The sequence below is a fragment of the Hypanus sabinus genome, chromosome 10 (genome assembly GCF_030144855.1).
Source record: "Hypanus sabinus isolate sHypSab1 chromosome 10, sHypSab1.hap1, whole genome shotgun sequence".
Taxonomy (NCBI): domain Eukaryota; kingdom Metazoa; phylum Chordata; class Chondrichthyes; order Myliobatiformes; family Dasyatidae; genus Hypanus; species Hypanus sabinus.
The window spans coordinates 129,512,928-129,530,925 of NC_082715.1; the positions used below are offsets into that span (position 1 = coordinate 129,512,928).

Below are 17,998 nucleotides of genomic sequence, written 5' to 3' on the forward strand. Positions count from 1 at the left end.
GATCATGGCCTCAATACTTCTAAATACACAACACGACACCCTTCTTAGCTCTGAACTCGAACTCAATATAGAATGCATCTCAGCTTATATATAGGGTGTGTGGTATGTATCGATATACTGTATACACACAGTATACTATGTAATACAGCTACTATATGGACATCCACAGCATGGTCAATTTTCAATTGTCCCATTTAGGCCTAAAGGTGTAGGCCCTGTGGAGGATTTCTTACCCTTGTGGGATAACTTCTTTCCGGACAGGTGGGGGCCGGGGGTATCACTGTTCGGCAGGTGTGACTTGTGGCTGTGAAACAATCTCAGATTCTAGGGCCTCCACCATGCTGGTTGTTGGAGTTGACTTTGGACACCCATCTTCTCTAAGATTGACTCCACTCTCCTCAGCTGATCGATGTCTTGTCTCCGGATGACATCAAGTGCTGTCCCCATTGTGTAGGATAGTGGTCCATTACTGCACTTCATCTTTCCAAGTACCCACTTTTAATCCCCTCTGTAGTCCCTTGCCAGGAATGTTTGTCCAAGAGTGAAATATAGAACCTCCTTGTTTGAGGACCCCTCAATTTCTCTCAGCTGATTATCCTGCATATTCCTTCTAAGATTGGCTTTGAGAAGATCCCAGTATGACTGCAAGGGATGATCCAGGAACAGCATAGCTAGTGAGTTGTTGGTTGTGGAGTGTGCTGCATTGCGATATGCAAGGAGGAAATTGGTGACCTTCTGATTCGGCCTCAATGTAGTGTGCTCTCTGACATGCTTGCATTTGTTCTTTTAGTCTTTGGACAAATCTTTCCTCCAAGCCATCAGTAGCTGGGTGGTATGGTGCACGTGTAATACGTCTTCTTTCATTCATTTTCAGGAACAACTGAAACTGTTCTCCCACAAACTGTGGTCTATTGTCAGTGATTAAATGTTCTGTAACACAAGACCTTGATGAGGAGGCTTCTCAGCACGTCAGCAGTGTGCGAGGCTGTAGTGGAGGTCACTGGGAAACTCTTCTGGCCGTTTTGTAGCTGCATCACCTGCTACCTCGAGATCTATGCTCATGGCATAAATCCATATGAATCCTCTGCCTCTAGAGGCACTACTCCTGGCATCTTCTGGACATGTTGGCATCCCAAACAGTGCAGGGCAAGCTGCTCAGTCTGTCATCTATCCCAGGCCATCAGACAAAGCTACAAGCCAACGCTTTCATTTTGACCACCCCTAGATGACCTTCATGTGGCTCCTTCAACACTCTGGCTCTCAGCTTGGTTGGTACAGCAACTCTCAATCCCCACATAAGGCAACTCCCATCAAGGGCAAGTTCATCCTGGTACTGGTAAAAATGGGATTTCTGCTGCACATTTCAGCCATTTTGGGTTGCTACATAGACCTGAGACAGTGTGGAGTCTTTTCTGGTTTTCCTTTGGATTACCTCTGCTGTAGCAGGGAGAATCTTGATTTGCGTTAGGGAGAATACGTTATTGCCTTTCCCAATGATAAACAGGACAATCCATCAGCATTCCCATGACTAGTCGTCCTCTTGAATTCCATCTTGTGATTGTGTCCTCCAAGAAACAGAGCCCATCTCTGCATTTATGTTGTTTGGTTAGCGAGACACCCTTCTGTGGAATGAAAATGGACACCAGTGATTGGTGATCAGTAATGAGGGTAAACTCTCTCCCAAGACAAGTACTGGTTGAAATGTTCTACACTCCAAATCAGACTTAAGGTCATTCTGCCATTCTGTGTGTATTTCTTTCTCTGTAATGGTAAGGCAGTGTTTGCAAAGGCTATGGACCATTTACTTTCATCATGCATAACGTGTGACATGACTGCACCATTACCGTAAGGTGAGGCGTCACAGACAAGCTTCACTGGATGATGTGCATCATAATGTGTGAGTACAGTGTCTGACATCACCATTTCCTTTCCTTTTTGAGAACACCTCACACCGCTTTGCCCATTGCTATTTCTTCCCAATCTGTGGAAATGAGTTCAAAGAGTAGAGTACAGTCGCCAAGTTTAGTGGGACAAATCCTAAAAAGGACTACAACTGTGACATGTCCTTTGGCCTGGAGGCATCCATCACTGCTTGAATTTTCTCAGCACACTTGCGTAATTCTTGTGCGTCAATGGTGTAACCCCAGCAAGTGATGCTTGGCTTACAGAATTCACAATTATTGCATCATGCTCTAAGGCCATAAGATTTTAATCTTTTTAACACCATCTTGTGATTTTGGAGATGGTCCTTGTGATCCTCACTAGTAACAATGAAGTCATCCAGGTAACACTGGGCAGTCTTATAGCACCTGGTCCATAGCTTTCTGCCAGAGTGCAGGTGCAGACACTGTTCCAAAAATAAACCTATTATAGCAATAAAGCCCTTTGTGAGTGTTTATGGTGAGAAGCACGTTGGACTCTTCATCCATTTCCATCTGTAAGTCAGCCTCAGCTAGGTTTGCAAAGCTACCTTCTATGCTGGGGCAGAGTGCATTGCTCTACCCTCAGTACTGGGTTGATGGTGACCACCACAGAACCTCCCAGACCCATTTGCCTTAACTAGTGGGACCACTAGTGTTGCCCATGGGCTCCACTTAACTTTGAAAGAAGTCCCTTCCACCTCCATGTGGTCACTGACCGCCTTATCACAGATGGTATAAAGAACTGGGTGGGCTTTGTAGAACTTGGGTGCGGCATCTTCATTTGACACTATGTTATCCTTGTTGGCTAGAAGAAACTACAGTCTACAAATAGACTGTACTTGACTTGATGACTCAAGGGCAGGAAATGCAGACAAACCAGCTGTCTTTGCAATGTTGGTTAGATGAGTAAGAAGGTGATCTAGTTAGGTCAGCTGGTCTTGAGCCAATAGGATGGAGATCCACCAGTTCAATTGATAGGGAACACAAGAAGAGTCAGGAGCTCCAAATACTCTCCAACAACCAGAGACCAACCATTGCGGATAAGGAGGACCCCACAGATATGTGGAGATCAGGACTATGGGAAATGCCTGGCCAGCATAGACTCCTTTCCCGAGCAATACGTTTTCTCTTCATTCACTGTTCATGGAGGCCCAGAGATTCTAGTGGGCTGCCCAAAGATAGCTGGTCTGTGAACCCGCATGCTTCTAGTTGAGGCAATAAAGGCTCCTTGTTGGTGAATACAGATTCTCGGTGCCTCACTGATCATTATTACTTGAACTGATTCTTATAAGACCCTTAATATGTTTGAGTTTTTTGGTGTCATCCTTCGACACTCCTGTGGTTTCATCCAGTACCTTTCTTAAGTCACTTTCAGTTGACTCCACTGCAGGGGATGTGACATGGAAACGCTGGATGGATCTCCAATCAAGCTATAGTTGTCTCAGCAAATCACGGCCCCACATTAGTGGCCCACCTGTTTTTAACCACATACAAGCCCAATGTGGCTTGTTGGTTGTTGTATTTCACTGGTATGAATGTCATTCCTACGGGAGTTATCTTTTCTTCATTATAAGTTCTCAGTTGGATATCTGCAGGCTTCATTTCAGTGTCTTTTGAAATGCCTTTCAAACACATTTTGTGGAATGGCTGAAGCAGCCGAACCAGTATCTAATTCCATTTTAATTAATTTGCCGTTCATTTTTGGTGTAAGCCATGATGGTCTCTTGCTAGTTTTCACATTGTGTAGCTCAAGTCCTGTGTCACTCTCATCATTGTCAGATTTTTCATCAGCAGCATGCCAATTAGTGCTCTTTTTGAAACAACAACTTGACGTTTTATCTTTTTCACTTCCCTGTGCAGTGCATTAATCTTTCTCTGCCCGACATGCTCTATATATGCATCCTATTTTGTTGCATTTTCTGAAAGTTTCACCTTTAAACCTGCATTGGTCGGGTGTACATGAGCCCCTGCCACGGTGGTAACACAATTTATTCAGCCTGGCTGGTTTCTGTTTTTACGAACCCCGTAACTGGTTTACTTACCAGCAAAGATAGAGAGGTCCGTTGAAGTCTGATGGTACTATTTTTAACAGTATTTATTAGTAAAAATACACAAAATAATATCAATATCAAACATACAGATAATATGCATCATCAATACTAAATCTAAAAGTGCGGGTATAATAATAATCAATAAGAAATAGCTCTATTGTTGTCTAGGGGATAATGTATTGTCCGATGGAAATGTAAAGTTCACTTCAGTTCACACAGCCTTCAGCCTTTGGGGACCGCTGGGTTTGGAATTGTTGGAGAGAGAGAGGGGTTTTGAGAAAAGAAACTTGCCGGCTTTCCTTTATCCGCTCTTGATCCGTATTCGTCCTTTAGCGAGGCCGTTCCGTGGAGGACTTGTCATCCGGGCAAGGATGGACACACACACAAGCCCCCACCGGTCTCATACGTTTCTCCTGGTGCGTCTAAAGGGGTTGTTCCCCAGACCCTCTTTTATCCTTTCTCACGGGGTCTCAGATGTCAATCAGGTTGGGATGATGTAATCCCTCAACCAGCCCACTCTGGTCGTCCCCTGAGGGCTTCAATGAATAGTACAGTACTCAATACTCAATTCGGTCTCCAAGAGACAATGGCCGTTATCAGTGGCTTTGTTTTCGCTGAGGCCAGGACACATTCCAAAACCTTGGGGATTCTGCGTGTCTCTCTCTCTCATTTCCTGGGTCCCAGACCCGAATTAATAGCGATCTTGCGATTCTCACAAAGGAGGGGGCTACTTTGTACCCTTCGGCCCCTCAGAGTTGTGAACATTCGTAACACTGTTTACATGCTGTAGTTTTGTCCATGCTCACTTTCGTTCCTGACTGCATCTCACTTTCATCTCTGTCTGCCTTTTCCATTGATACAGCTATTTCAACTGCTCTTTTAAGTGTGAGTTGTGCTTCTGTTAGGAGCCATTTTGAATGCTTTCTTGTATGATTCCATAAACTAAACAATATCTCAGTGCATCATTACTGAACTGACAATGCTCAGACAACTCGTTCAATTCAGACACGTGCAATGGAATGGACTCCCCTTCTTTTTGATTCTGCTTATGAAACGGCAAGTGTTCTGTCATCAACAATGGCTCCAGCTCTAAATATGTCTGCGTTGCTTACATGATACCAACAAAGCTCTTTTCGGTTGGATTGCTTGGAGTAGCCTGAGCAAACTGTATCCTTTTCCAGCCATTGCACTCAGCAGGACTGGCTCCCATCTTTCATTAGCTTCAAAATTCTGTTTAGTTCACTCAGTATACAACATCCAGTTGTCTCTTGTGCAGTTGAATATGTCTATCTTCCTAATGTAGCCATTTGTACTTTTGTTATGTTTGCCTCTTTTTTTCTAATCGAAAGAAAAACATGGAGCCCGAGGATAATGTGTACTCTGCTTTTACTTTAGCCAGGTGTTCACTTTTGATGTAGTGGCATAACTAAGTACTTTTACATATAACCTGTTATGAATGAGGAGCAACTCTGATGGGCAGAAGGGTACAGAATCACAAAGTCGCCCCCCCCCCTTTTTGAGAATCACAAAATCGCTATTATTTCGGGTCTGATACCCAGGAAATGAGAGAGATACACAGCATGTCAATAATGAGAGAGAGACAACACAGGGATACACAAAGGTGGAATGTCTCCTATTAACAAAGAGAGAGATTACTGCTGTTGTCTCTTGAAGAAGGAATTGTGTATTGAGTACTGTTCTATTCATTGAAACCCCTCAGGGGGCAGCCAGAGTGGTCTGGTTGAGGGATTGCATCATCCCAACCTTATTGACACCTGAGACCCCGTGAGTGGGGATAAAAGTAGGGTCTGGGGAACACCCCTCAGATGCACCAGGAGAGACGCTACGAGACTGGTGGGGGCTTGTGTGTGTGTCCACCCTTGCCTGGGTGATGAGTCCTCCATGGAACAGTCTAGCTAAAGGACGGATATGGATCAAGATCGTAAAAGGAAAGTCAGCAAGTTAATAGCTGTTATTCTCTCTCTCTTTCTCTCTCTCCAACAATTGCAACACTGTGTACAACAACTACTGCAGCCTGCATGAACTGAACTGAACTTTATATTTCCATCGGACAATTCATTATCCCCCAGACAACGATAGAGCTTATTTCTTATTGATGATTATTATACCCGCACTTTTAGGTTTAGTATTGATGACATATATTATCTGTATATTTGCATTGATAATATTTTTGTGTATTTTTACTAATAAATACCATTAAAATAGTATCATCAGACTTCAACGGATACTATCTTTGCTGGTAAGACACCCAGTTATGGGGTTCGTAACAACTTGGGGCCTCGTCTCGAGATTTGATACCAAATTGGAGGGCCAGTAAATCGGGCTTTTAAGTCCAGATTTGGATCTGGTTGCGCGGGAAACCAGCAAAGATGGACGTAGATCAATTTACAAAAAACCCGACTCCGGAGGCGGTAGAGGATGCCACAAAGTCGGACTTGGTAAATATTGCGAAAGGACTAAAACTCACAGAGGTGAAGTCATCAATGAAAAAGTGGGAGATACAGAGGGCCATAGCTCAGTATTATGTTAATAAGGAGGTGTCTTAGGCTGTGGTAGTGGATCCTACCCCTGAAAAGGTACCAGCTAGTGGGACGGTTCAGTTAGAGTTGGAAAAATTGAGGCTAGACATGGAAGAAAAGCAGAGGGAGCATGAAATTAGGTTAAAACAGTTGGAAACAGCTGAAAAGGAGAAGGAAGGAGCTGGAAAACAGAGGGAGTATGAAGAGAAGGAGAAACAGAGGCAGCATGAGCTGGACATGGAGAAGTTAAGGCAAGAGCAAAGAGCTCAAGGGGCAGACTGAGAGGAGAGGTTTAATGTTAGTAGGGAGTTTAGGTTAGTACCTCCGTTCGGGGAGACGGATGTTGATAGTTATTTCTTGCATTTTGAAAAGGTGGCAGTGAATCAGAAGTGGCCCAGAGATCAGTGGGTGGCGTTGTTACAACGTGTGTTAAAAGGGAAGGCACAATGGGCATATGCAGTATTGTCTGTGGAAGAGGAGGAGTATGAGAATTATGAGAAAATAAAACAGGCCATTCTTCGAGCCTACAAATTGGAACCTGAAGCCTATAGACAAAAGTTCAGAGATTTAAAGAAAGTGTGGAATCAGATGTATGCAGAGTTTGCCTATGAGAAGGGTGTGCTCTTGGATTGTTGGTGTGTGGCAGAAATGGTGGAAGAGGATTTTTGGCGTCTCAGGGAGTTAATTCTGATTGAGGAATTTAAAGGTTGTGTTTCAGATGATATCCGGATGTATTTGAACAAGAAGCCGAATAAGTCCATATCAGAATTTGCTAGGTTCGCAGATGAATATGCCCTAACCCACAAGACAAAGTTTTCCTCGACTAAGAGTTACCAGAAAGACCATAGGAATGGTAGAGAAAGCCCACCAGCTGAGGCAGAAATTCAGCCGGGAGCTAGTGGTAAAAGTAAGGAGGAAGAAAGGCAAGATGGCAGGAGGGGTCCTGGCTTGACCTGTTTTAATTGTGGAAAGGTGGGTCATATTGCATCTAAGTGCTTTGCTCCGAGGAAGGAGACAGGAAAAGGGAAAGCAGCAGTCCCTGCAGGATGTATTGTGTCGATCAGCAAATCGACGAGAAAGCCCCAGGTAGATAAAATACGAGAGGGGTGTGAGAAATTTATTTCAGAAGGGACCGTGTCTGTGAAAGAGGGAGACACACCAGTTCCAGTGCGGATCTGGAGAGATACTGGAGCTGAGCAGTCATTGATTCTCAGTAAGGTACTAGATTTTGGTCCTGAGACGGGAGAGGTAGTTTTGAGAGGCATAGGAAAAGGGACAGAAGCTGTGCCTTTGCATAGGATCATTATAAATTGTGATCTGGTATCTGGACCAGTTGAAATAGGGGTGCGATCAGAATTCCCGAGAGAAGGCGTGGACGTCCTTCTGGGTAACGATTTAGCAAGTGGTGATGTGTGGTCAGCAGTGAAGCTGACAAGCCAGCCTGTAAGTGTTGAGGACCCGCCCCTAGGGTCCAAGATCTATCCCACATGTGCAACCACTCACAGCATGTCGAGAAAGGCAGCTGAGAAAGAGACCAGTTTAAATGAGTCCTGTATCGATTTGGCTGAGATGTTTTTACCGATCCTGTACCAAGAGAGGTTAGAGGGTGGTAAAATAGAGAATAGGGAGGTGAAAGAGAGTAAAGGAGAGGAGGTAGACCTACCCTTAGCCAGGAGGAAATTTATAGAGGAACAGAGTAAAAATGAGAAACAGATAAGGCTGTTAGAAGGTCCAGGGTTGGACGTGGATGATCTGTCTGGCTTGACAGAACTGTTTGAGGAAGTTGAAAAATTTAAAGATGTTCCCGATAATGAAATAAGGGCAGTCCTAGATGAAAAGGATGCCATTACCTTGAAGGAGTCTGCTGGGTTGGCAGATGAGGTTGTTTCAGCCCGCAGGGTTGAGTTTACTCTCGAAGGGAGTTGCCCAGAGAGTAGCTGGGAGTATCAGGGGAACTTAGAATTTGAAAAGGGGACAGGCATTGTAAGCCTGGAAGAGGCAGATGTCCTGTTTGAGTGTGTTCAAGATGTGGATGCACGTGGTACTGAACCTAGTAATGAAACTCAGGAAAAGTCTGAGTTATCTGATTTGGTTGAAAAGAAACACAGTTTTTTGGGTCAGCTGGACTTGGTTTAGTGAAGAAAGGGTTAACCTTGGTACTAGTGGGAAGTGAGAATTCCCAGTTGTTTGTGTTCGAAGGTGTGTTAAAAGTTAGTGAGGAGATAAAAGGTGGTGATGTGGATATTATTATTGAAGGAGAAGGGAAAAGTGTAGTTCCTAAATTGAATGAAAATTTAAAGTCTGGATTGGTGTCAGAAGCAGTAACCAGGCTGAAGGAACAATGGCTTGTTAACAAGGTGCCTGTGAATCAATTACAGTTTGATTTGAAATGTAAAGGTGCCCCACTCGCTAATGTTATTCAAGAGTGTGCTGTGAAGAGGCAGAATTTGAAATGCTGTTTGGACAAGGAGGGATCGCTTGCAGATATTAAACTGAAAACTAATAGAACGAAGGGTCCTGAAGATAAAACTAACGACTTGCTTAAAAATAAAGAATTGTGTGGAAGTTCAGAAGATGGGCTAAGTTTGGAAAACATTGTTGATAAAATAACTCCTATGAAAGGAGTATGTGAAAGCCTATTCCACACTGGTGAGCAAGCTAACCACGTGAGAGTTAAGTGGAAAAGAGGCGAAGGTTGAAAAATGCCACTTTAAATAACTGGATCTGGTTTTAAGGGATTTCGACAAAGCATGTAAATAAAAAAGACAACACCATGGAAGATTGACTGTTAAGTTTGAAAGTAAAATAAAGATTAGTATTTGCATAAACTTTTGTAATAAAGACATAAGCTAAGATCACAACTCTTTAGTTTTGTTTTGCTGAAGAAAAGGAATAAAAGTAGGTGGTTATTAAATTGTAGTCTGACACTACAGGAATTTATTAAGGTACAAGATATTAAGCTATTAAAGGAAGTGACAATGTAATCGCTAAATGTTTAGATGCTAAATTGAATGTATAACTGTATTACTCTGTAGTGAAAAACTCTTTTGTATTGTGTTAGATTCTGAAATTCTGTAAGACTCTGTATTAGTTAATTTTTCCCTGTGGTAAAAATTCTTAGAAGGATGGGGGTGTTACGAATGAGGAGCAACTCTGATGGGCAGAACGGTACAGAATTGCAAAGTCACCCCCCCTCCTTTTTGAGAATCGCAAAATCGCTATTATTTTGGGTCTGATATCCAGGAAATGAGAGAGATTCACAGCATGTCAGTAATGAGAGAGAGACAACACCAGAATACACAAGGTGGAATGTCTCCTATTGACAAAGAGAGAGATTACTGCTGTTGTCTCTTGAAGGAGGAATTGTGTATTGAGTACTGTTCTATTCATTGAAACCCCTCAGGGGGCAGCCAGAGTGGTCTGGTTGAGGGATTGCATCATCCCAACCTTATTGACACCTGAGACCCCGTGAGTGGGGATAAAAGTAGGGTCTGGGGAACACCCCTCAGATGCACCAGGAGAGACGCTACGAGACCGGTGGGGACTTGTGTGTGTGTCCACCCTTGCCTGGGTGACGAGTCCACCATGGAACAGTCTAGCTAAAGGACAGATACGGATCAAGATCGTAAAAGGAAAGTCAGCAAGTTAATAGCTGTTATTCTCTCTCTCTTTCTCTCTCTCCAACAATTGCAACACTGCGTACAACAACTACTGCAGCCTGCATGAACTGAACTGAACTTTATATTTCCATCGGACAATTCATTATCCCCCAGACAACGATGGAGCTTATTTCTTATTGATGATTATTATACCCGCACTTTTAGGTTTAGTATTGATGACGTATATTATCTGTATATTTGATTTGATATTATTTTTGTGTATTTTTACTAATAAATACTGTTAAAAATAGTACCATCAGACTTCAACGGACCTCTCTATCTTTGCTGGTAAGACACCCAGTTACGGGGTTCGTAACAAACCCATAATGAATTACATAAAGAAAGAAAGGCTGAAACAATATACTTACAATATTAAATATTTCAATAATATCTGAGTACTGTAATAGCTGGATCCTGGACTTCTTGTCAGATCTCTGGTAGGTGGTAAGAGTGGGCTCCCTCACCTCTGCCCTTCTGACCCTCAACACAGGTGCCCCTCAGGGCTGTGTACTAAGCCCCCTCCTTTACTCTCTGTATACCCCTGACTGTGTCGCCACCCACAGCTCCAATCTGCTAATTAAACTTGCTGACGACACTACATTGATTGGCCTAATCTCAAATAATAATGAGACAGCCTACAGAGAAGGAGTCATCACCCTGACACAGTGGTGTCAAGAAAACAACCTCTCCCTCAATGTCACTAAAACAAAGGAGCTGGTTGTGGATTACAGGAGTAATGGAGACAGGCTAACCCCTATTGACATCAATGGATCTGGGGATGAGAGGGTGAACAGATTTAAATTCCTCAGCATAAACATCACCGAGGACCTCACGTGGTCTGTACACACCAGCTGTGTGGTGAAAAAGGCACAACAGCACCTCTTTCACCTCAGACGGTTGAGGAAGTTTGGTGCGGGCCCCCAAATCCTAAGGACTTTCTATGGGGGCACAATTGAGAGCATCCTGACTGGCTGCATCACTGCCTGGTATGGGAACTGAACCTCCCTCAATCGCAGGACTCTGCAGAGAGTGGTGTGGACAGCCCAGCGCATCAGTAGTTGTGAACTTCCCATGATCCAGGGCATTTACAAAGACAGGTGTGTAAAAAGGGCCTGAAGGATCATTGGGGACCCCAGTCACCCCAACCACAAACTGTTCCAGCTGCTACCATCTGGGAAACGGTACCACAGCATAAAAGCCAGGACCAACAGGCTCTGGGACAGCTTCTTCCACCAGGCCGTCAGACTGATTAACTCATGCAGACACAACTGTATTTCTATGTTATACTGACTATCCTGTTGTACATACTATATATTATAAATTACTATAAATTGCACATTTGGATGGAGACGTAATGTAAATATTTTTTACTCAAGTTATGAAGGATGTAAGTAATAGTCAATTTAAATTCAATTCGAACAACATAGGTGAGTGGAGAAAACTGGAGGGATGTTGATGGGAGTGTGGGGAGAATAAAATGGGTTTAGTGTGAATAGGTCAGCACACACTAGATGAGCCGAAGGGCCTGCACACGTCGCCTGTGACTGCGGCGACAGTCAAAGGCACATGACATAGCCGCACAGCCGTGCCAGACCTCCAGGAACCATAAATGGGATGAGCTGAGGCACAGCAGGGCAGCTTGGCGCCGGGAGCAAAGTAATAAAACCGCCATCAGCGGAAGTTCGGCGAGAAGGAACAGCGGAACTCGGGAACTTTCGCTGGAGCCGGGATCCATTCGTCTGCCGAGAGAGGGGCGCCTGTGGAAGCTTCGAGGTTGGTTCTCTCCTGGTTGGCGGGGTACAGAGAAGAGTGTGCAGTCAGAAATTAAATGCATTAGAGGAACTGAGCTAAACCTCTCCAAATTCCACTGTTTACATTATCAATGCATCCCACATCGCCTCCTTAATTTGAATTAACAATTATTGTCAAGCGTCTCTTCGTGTTCAAAGCAGTTAATGCTGGTTTATTTGTGACCTGTGTGTCGGGGTCTTCTCGGAGTTGGCGAGAGTTTGAGACGTCAGGTGTTCAAGGTGGTAGCAAAGTCGCTGGTGAACTCTGCATCGCTGCTGTGTACGGTATGTGGTTTCTCCTATAGTTTCTCTTTTAAAGTTGCGAACTAGTCCAGATATGAAAAAGTCGATCAGAGCAGGAAAACCCCAGAATACTTTATTTTCTTTTAAGCAGTTTATTAAAACCTGGCCACATTGCCACAAACAATATTATATAAACACAAGACACGCCCCCCCCCACGGAGAGTCTCAGTTCAATCCCGTTGAAGGGTCTCCTTCTCCGTCCCCGCCCCTACCCCCCACTCTAGCATCGCCCCTCTTCCTCTCCCGTCCCGAAGAAGGGTTTTGGCCTGAAAGTCAACTGTTTACTCTTTACCACAGATGTTGCTTGGCCTGCTGAGTTCCTCCAGCACTTTGCGCGTGTTCTGTGCAGAATCTCTGGTGCTTATAAATACAATTGTTACTAATAACAAGTATTCATTTCAACGGGATGCTGCCCGACCTGCTGAGTCCATCCAGCTTGTTTTTAAATATTACCAATGATGTGATGTCATATTAAATTACCGAAGGGAAGGTGTCATTTTTTTGTTTTGCGAACTATCGCACATTAATAGGATCTCTGTGTACCTTTCCCAAGTTAACACCAAATGATAGCTGCTGACTGTAATTGGCCCACCGGGCGGCCAACTTAATTTGAAGTTGCCTTTTACCGTTATAGAATACATATCTCAAAAAGTAGATAGTTTTAGACAGAACGTGTTAATGTCATGTTACCGATTTTTTCCCTTCCCAAGTCAGTTCCTCTCAAGCAAAAGCTTTTGATACAGGTTGCAGATCTGGTGCAAAGACAAGACCATTTGCGAAGTTCCTGGTCTAACTATAGTAACACACTCAAGAATGCTGGAGGAACTCAGCAGGTCAGGCAGCATCTATAGAAATGTCGACGTTTTGGGCTGAGACCCTTCTTCAGGACTGGAAAGGAAGATGCCAGAATAAGATGGTTGGGGGGGGGGTGGGGAAGGAGGCTAGCTGGAGGGTAAAAGGTGAAGTCAGATGGGTAGAGAAGATAAAGAGCTGGAGAAGAAGGAATCTGACAGGAGAGGGGAATAGACCATAGGAGGAAGGGAACGGGAAGGGGGGGGGGTAAAGGTGAGAAGAGTTCAGAGTGGGTAATAGAAGAAGAGGGGAGGGGTGATTTTTTTTTACTGGGGAGGAGAAATTTATATTCATGCCATCAGGTTGGATGGTACCCAGATGGAATACGAGGTAAACACGAGGAAATCTGCAGATGTTGGAAATTCAAACAGCACACACAAAATGTGTGTTTCCTCCCCTTCCTGTTAGTGAAGGCCCTAGACCAGGGGTTCCCAACCTTTTTCATGCCATGGAGCGCAGCAGGCCAGGCAGCATCTATAGGGAGAAGCACCGTCATTACATCGGATCATTTAGAAATTAATGACGCATTTAAAAATTTTTATTCTCGGCGTTATTCCTCTGAATCTCTGAATGACAATATCTCTGTTGATCAATTCTTACAGAATCTGAATATCCCCTCACTCTCATCTGATTTCAAAGCCAAACTCAATGCGCCTATGTCATTAGAAGAAATATCTACTGCAATTTCTGCACTGTCCTCAGGGAAATCTCCTGGACCTGATGGGTTCCCTGTAGAATTTTACAAATCATTCTCTTCTCTTCTTTCTCCTCAGTTACTTTCAGTATTATCTGACTCGTTTAATTCCGGCAAACTGCCACCCTCTTCCAGTGAGGCATCTATTATTCTTCTTTTAAAAAAGGGCAAAGACCCAACAGAGTGTTCCTCGTATAGGCCGATCTCTCTGTTCAATGTTGATGTAAAGATCTTAGCTAAAGTTTTGGCTCATAGATTAGAAACTGTCATTCCCTCCATTATCTCTGATGACCAAACAGGCTTTATTAAAAACCGTTTCCCTTTTTTTAACATTCAGCGTTTATTTAATATCTTATACTCACCTCCAACTGGGATTCCTGAATGTGTTATTTCCCTCGATGCAGAGAAAGCATCTGATCGTATAGAGTGGAACTACCTTTTTGCAGTTTTAGAAAAATTTGACCTTGGCCAAAGTTTCATCTTTTGGATCCAATTGCTGTACCTGTGTCCTACTGCCTCTGTTTTAACCAATTTTCAGAAATCCCAAGTATTTAATCTCAAACGTGGCACCCGCCAGGGATGCCCCTTAAGTCCCTTTCTCTTTGATTTGGCTATGGAACCTCTGGCGATAGCATTTCGAAACTGCCCTGAATTGACTGGGATTTGGAGAGGGGGTGTTGAGCATAAAGTTTCTCTCTATGCTGATGACTTATTACTCTTTCTCTCAAATCCGTCTACATCCTTACCTCCAATGTTTTCACTTCTTGACCAGTTTAGCCAGATCTCTGGCTATAAACTTAATTTACATAAGAGTGAACTTCTCCCAATTAATAAAGAAGCACAAGAACTAACATTTCATGATCTCCCTTTTAAAGTAGTCCATAATCAATTTACTTATCTTGGAATTACAGTCACAAGGAAGTTTAAAGATCTCTTTCGTGAAAACTTTGCCAACCTTTCATATGCTATAAAACAGAGTCTGGTACAATGGTCACCTCTATCTATGTCTTTGGCAGGTCGTATTAATGTTGTTAAAATGTATGTTCTCCCCAAATTTTTATACCTATTTCAATCTATCCCAATTTTTATTCCTAAATCTTTTTTTGATTCCTTAGACTCTATTATTTTGTCATATCTGTGGCAGAATAAGCGCCCTAGAATTAATAAAATCCATCTCCAAAAATCTAAAAAAGAGGGTGGCATGGCTTTACCTAACTTTTGTTTATATTATTGGGCAGCTAATATACGTTGTGCTACCTTCTGGTCTTTCTTCCATGGCCAACCCGAGTGCCCTAACTGGGTGGCGATGGAGCTGAGCTCCACTAAAGAATTATCTATCTCTGCACTTCTTGGCTCTGCACTCCCTAGTAGTCTGCCCAGATCAATAGCTAATCCTCGTGTTAGACACATTTTGCGTATATGGGCTTAGATCAGGAAATGCTATGGTTTCCAGGGGTTTTCCGTTTCCAGCCCTATTGCTCATAATCACCTTTTTTTACCTACTACATACGATTCAGCATTCCAGGTTTGGTATAGGAAGGGCATTAGACATTTTGAAGATCTTTTCATTGATAATCGCTTTGCATCTTTTCAGCAGCTCTCTGTTAAGTTCAATCTGCCCAATGCTCATTTTTTCAGATATCTCCAAATCCGACACTTTATTGCTCCTTTAATTCCTAACTTCCCTGAAATGCCTGCGAAAAATGCTATGGACCTATTTCTTTCCATGAATCCACTAGGTAAAGGCTTAATATCAATCATCCGAGATAAACTAGCGGCCTTACGACGGGCCCCCATGGATAAAATCAAAATGGCCTGGGAGCAGGATTTAAATATCTCCTTATCTGAGGAGAGCTGGGACTCAGTTCTCAAATCGGTCAACTCAACCTCTCTTTGTGCTCGCCACTGCCTCTTACAGTTTAAGATTGTTCATAGAGCCCATATGTCTAAATCTAAACTATCTCGATTCTACCCTAGCGTTAGTCCGCTCTGTGATAAATGCAAGAGGGGCGTGGCCTCTCTCATCCATATGTATTGGTTCTGTCTTAGCTTGGAGAAATTCTGGAAAGATGTCTTCACTACGTTATCGTGTATTCTGAATCAGCACCTAGAACCAAACCCCTTAATTGCTCTGTTCGGTTTTTGGGGCGAGACAGATTTATGTCTGGGTCCGATCAAATGCCGAATATTATCCTTTGCCTCTCTCCTGGCTAGACGCTTGATCCTCCTCAGATGGAGAGATGCTGTCCCGCCCACTCATGCTCAATGGCTTAACGACATCATGGCCTGTTTGGACCTCGAAAAAATTCATTATTCAGTTCTCAATTCGGATCTAAAGTTCCATAAGGTCTGGGGACCTTTTATCGAGTACTTTCATAACCTTCCTCTTGACTAGGGTTTTTTTTTCTTTTCGGTCCCTTGCTTTCAGCTCCTTTTTTTTTCTGGTAGAAGGCATTATTACCCTCTGTTGCTGAGTGTATTCACAGTCTGGGAGCTTGGCTGTCCTGACTTATACTCTCTATATTGTGTTGTGGTTGGTCTGGAGTTGCTGTTGTTTTTTCTTGTGTTGTGGGGCTTGGGGAGGACACTAAGCTTACTTGTCTTTAATTTAGGTGCTTTTTTTTTTGCTAAATTCTCTTCCTTTGTAGCATATTGTTATTGTATGCTTAATTTTGCACTGTTTTAATGTTCCTCATTGGGATTTGGGGTTTTCAATTTGTAAAATGTTTTGAAAAACTAATAAAAAAATTTAAAAAAAACATTTCGGGCCGAGACTACAAGGGTGGAAAACGAGGTGTTGCTCTGGCACCCTGAGAGTGGCCTCATCTTGGCACAAGAGGAGGCCATGGACTGACATGTTGGAATGGGAATGGGAATGGGAATTAAAATGTTTGGCCACGGGGAAGTTCTGCTTCTTGAGGATGGAGTGGAGGTGCTTGATGAAGCAGTCCCACAATTTACGACCAGTCTTTGTGGTGTCACCAATGCAGAGGAGTCTGCATGGGGAGCACCGGACACAGTATATGACGCCAGCAGATTCGCAGGTGAAGTGTTGCTGACATTCTGGGACTGTGTGGGGCCCTGAGTGGAGCTGAAGGAGGATGTGAACAGGCAGGTATAGGTGTACTAAGCCCCTCCTTTACTCCCTGTATACCCCTGACTGTGTCACCACCCACAGCTCCAATCTGCTAATTAAATTTGCTGACGACACTACATTGATTGGCCTAATCTCAAATAATAATGAGACAGCCTACAGAGAAGGAGTCATCACCCTGTCACAGTGGTGTCAAGAAAATAACCTCTCCCTCACTGTTGTAAAAACAAAGGAGCTGGTTGTGGATTACAGGAGGAATGGAGACAGGCTAACCCCTATTGACATCAATGGATTTGGGGTTGAGAGGGTGAACAGCTTTAAGTTCCTCAGCATAAACATCAGCGAGGACCTCACATGGTCTGTACGTAATGGCTGTGTGGGGTAAAAGGCACAACAGCGCCTCTTTTACCTCAGACGATTGAGGAAGTTTGGTATGGACCCCCAAATCCTAAGGACTTTCTACAGGGGCACAATTGAGAGCATCCTGACTGGCTGCATCACTGCCAGGTATGGGAACTGTACCTCCCTCAATCACAGGACTCGGCAGAGAGTGGTGCGGACAGCCCAGCGCATCTGTAGGTGTGAACTTCACATGATTCAGGACATTTACAAGGACAGGTGTGAAAAAAAGGCTCAAAGGCTTATTGAGGACCCGGGTCACCCCAACCACAAACTGTTCCAGCTGCTACCATCCGAGAAACAGTACCATAGCATAAAGCCAGGACCAACAGGCTCCGTGGCCAACAGATTACTTTAACTCATGCAGACACAACTGTATTTCTATGTTTTAGTGACTATCCTGTTGTACATACTGTTTATTATTAATTACCATTTAGGCAGACATAATGTAAAGATTTTTACTCGTGTATGAAGGATGTAAGTAATAAAGTCAATTCAATTCAGTTAGGCTGCTAACGGGTAATTATCAGGAGTGAGATTAGTGGGAAGGGATGAATGGATGAGGACTGAGGGAGCGAGAGTGGAGGAGGTAAAGGCGTGTTTGGTGGTTGGATCCCTTTGGAGATGGTGGAGCTTGTAGAGGGTGATGTGTTGGATGTAGGGGCTCATGGGGGTGGTAGTGGAGGACAAGAGG

The 17,998-nt window shown here is 43.6% G+C and overlaps 1 protein-coding gene across 2 annotated transcripts in view; it reads left to right on the forward strand.

Annotated features, from left to right (window-relative positions):
* The first annotated feature begins 11,757 nt into the window (after positions 1-11,757).
* Positions 11,758-17,998, forward strand: part of ddo (D-aspartate oxidase) — a 60,738-nt gene continuing 54,497 nt past the window's right edge. Inside the window, exon 1 of one of the 2 annotated variants that reach the window (XM_059982942.1) lies at positions 11,758-11,945. The gene's annotated coding sequence lies outside the window, so the exon portion shown is untranslated. The other variant, XM_059982941.1, reaches the window with a different exon arrangement.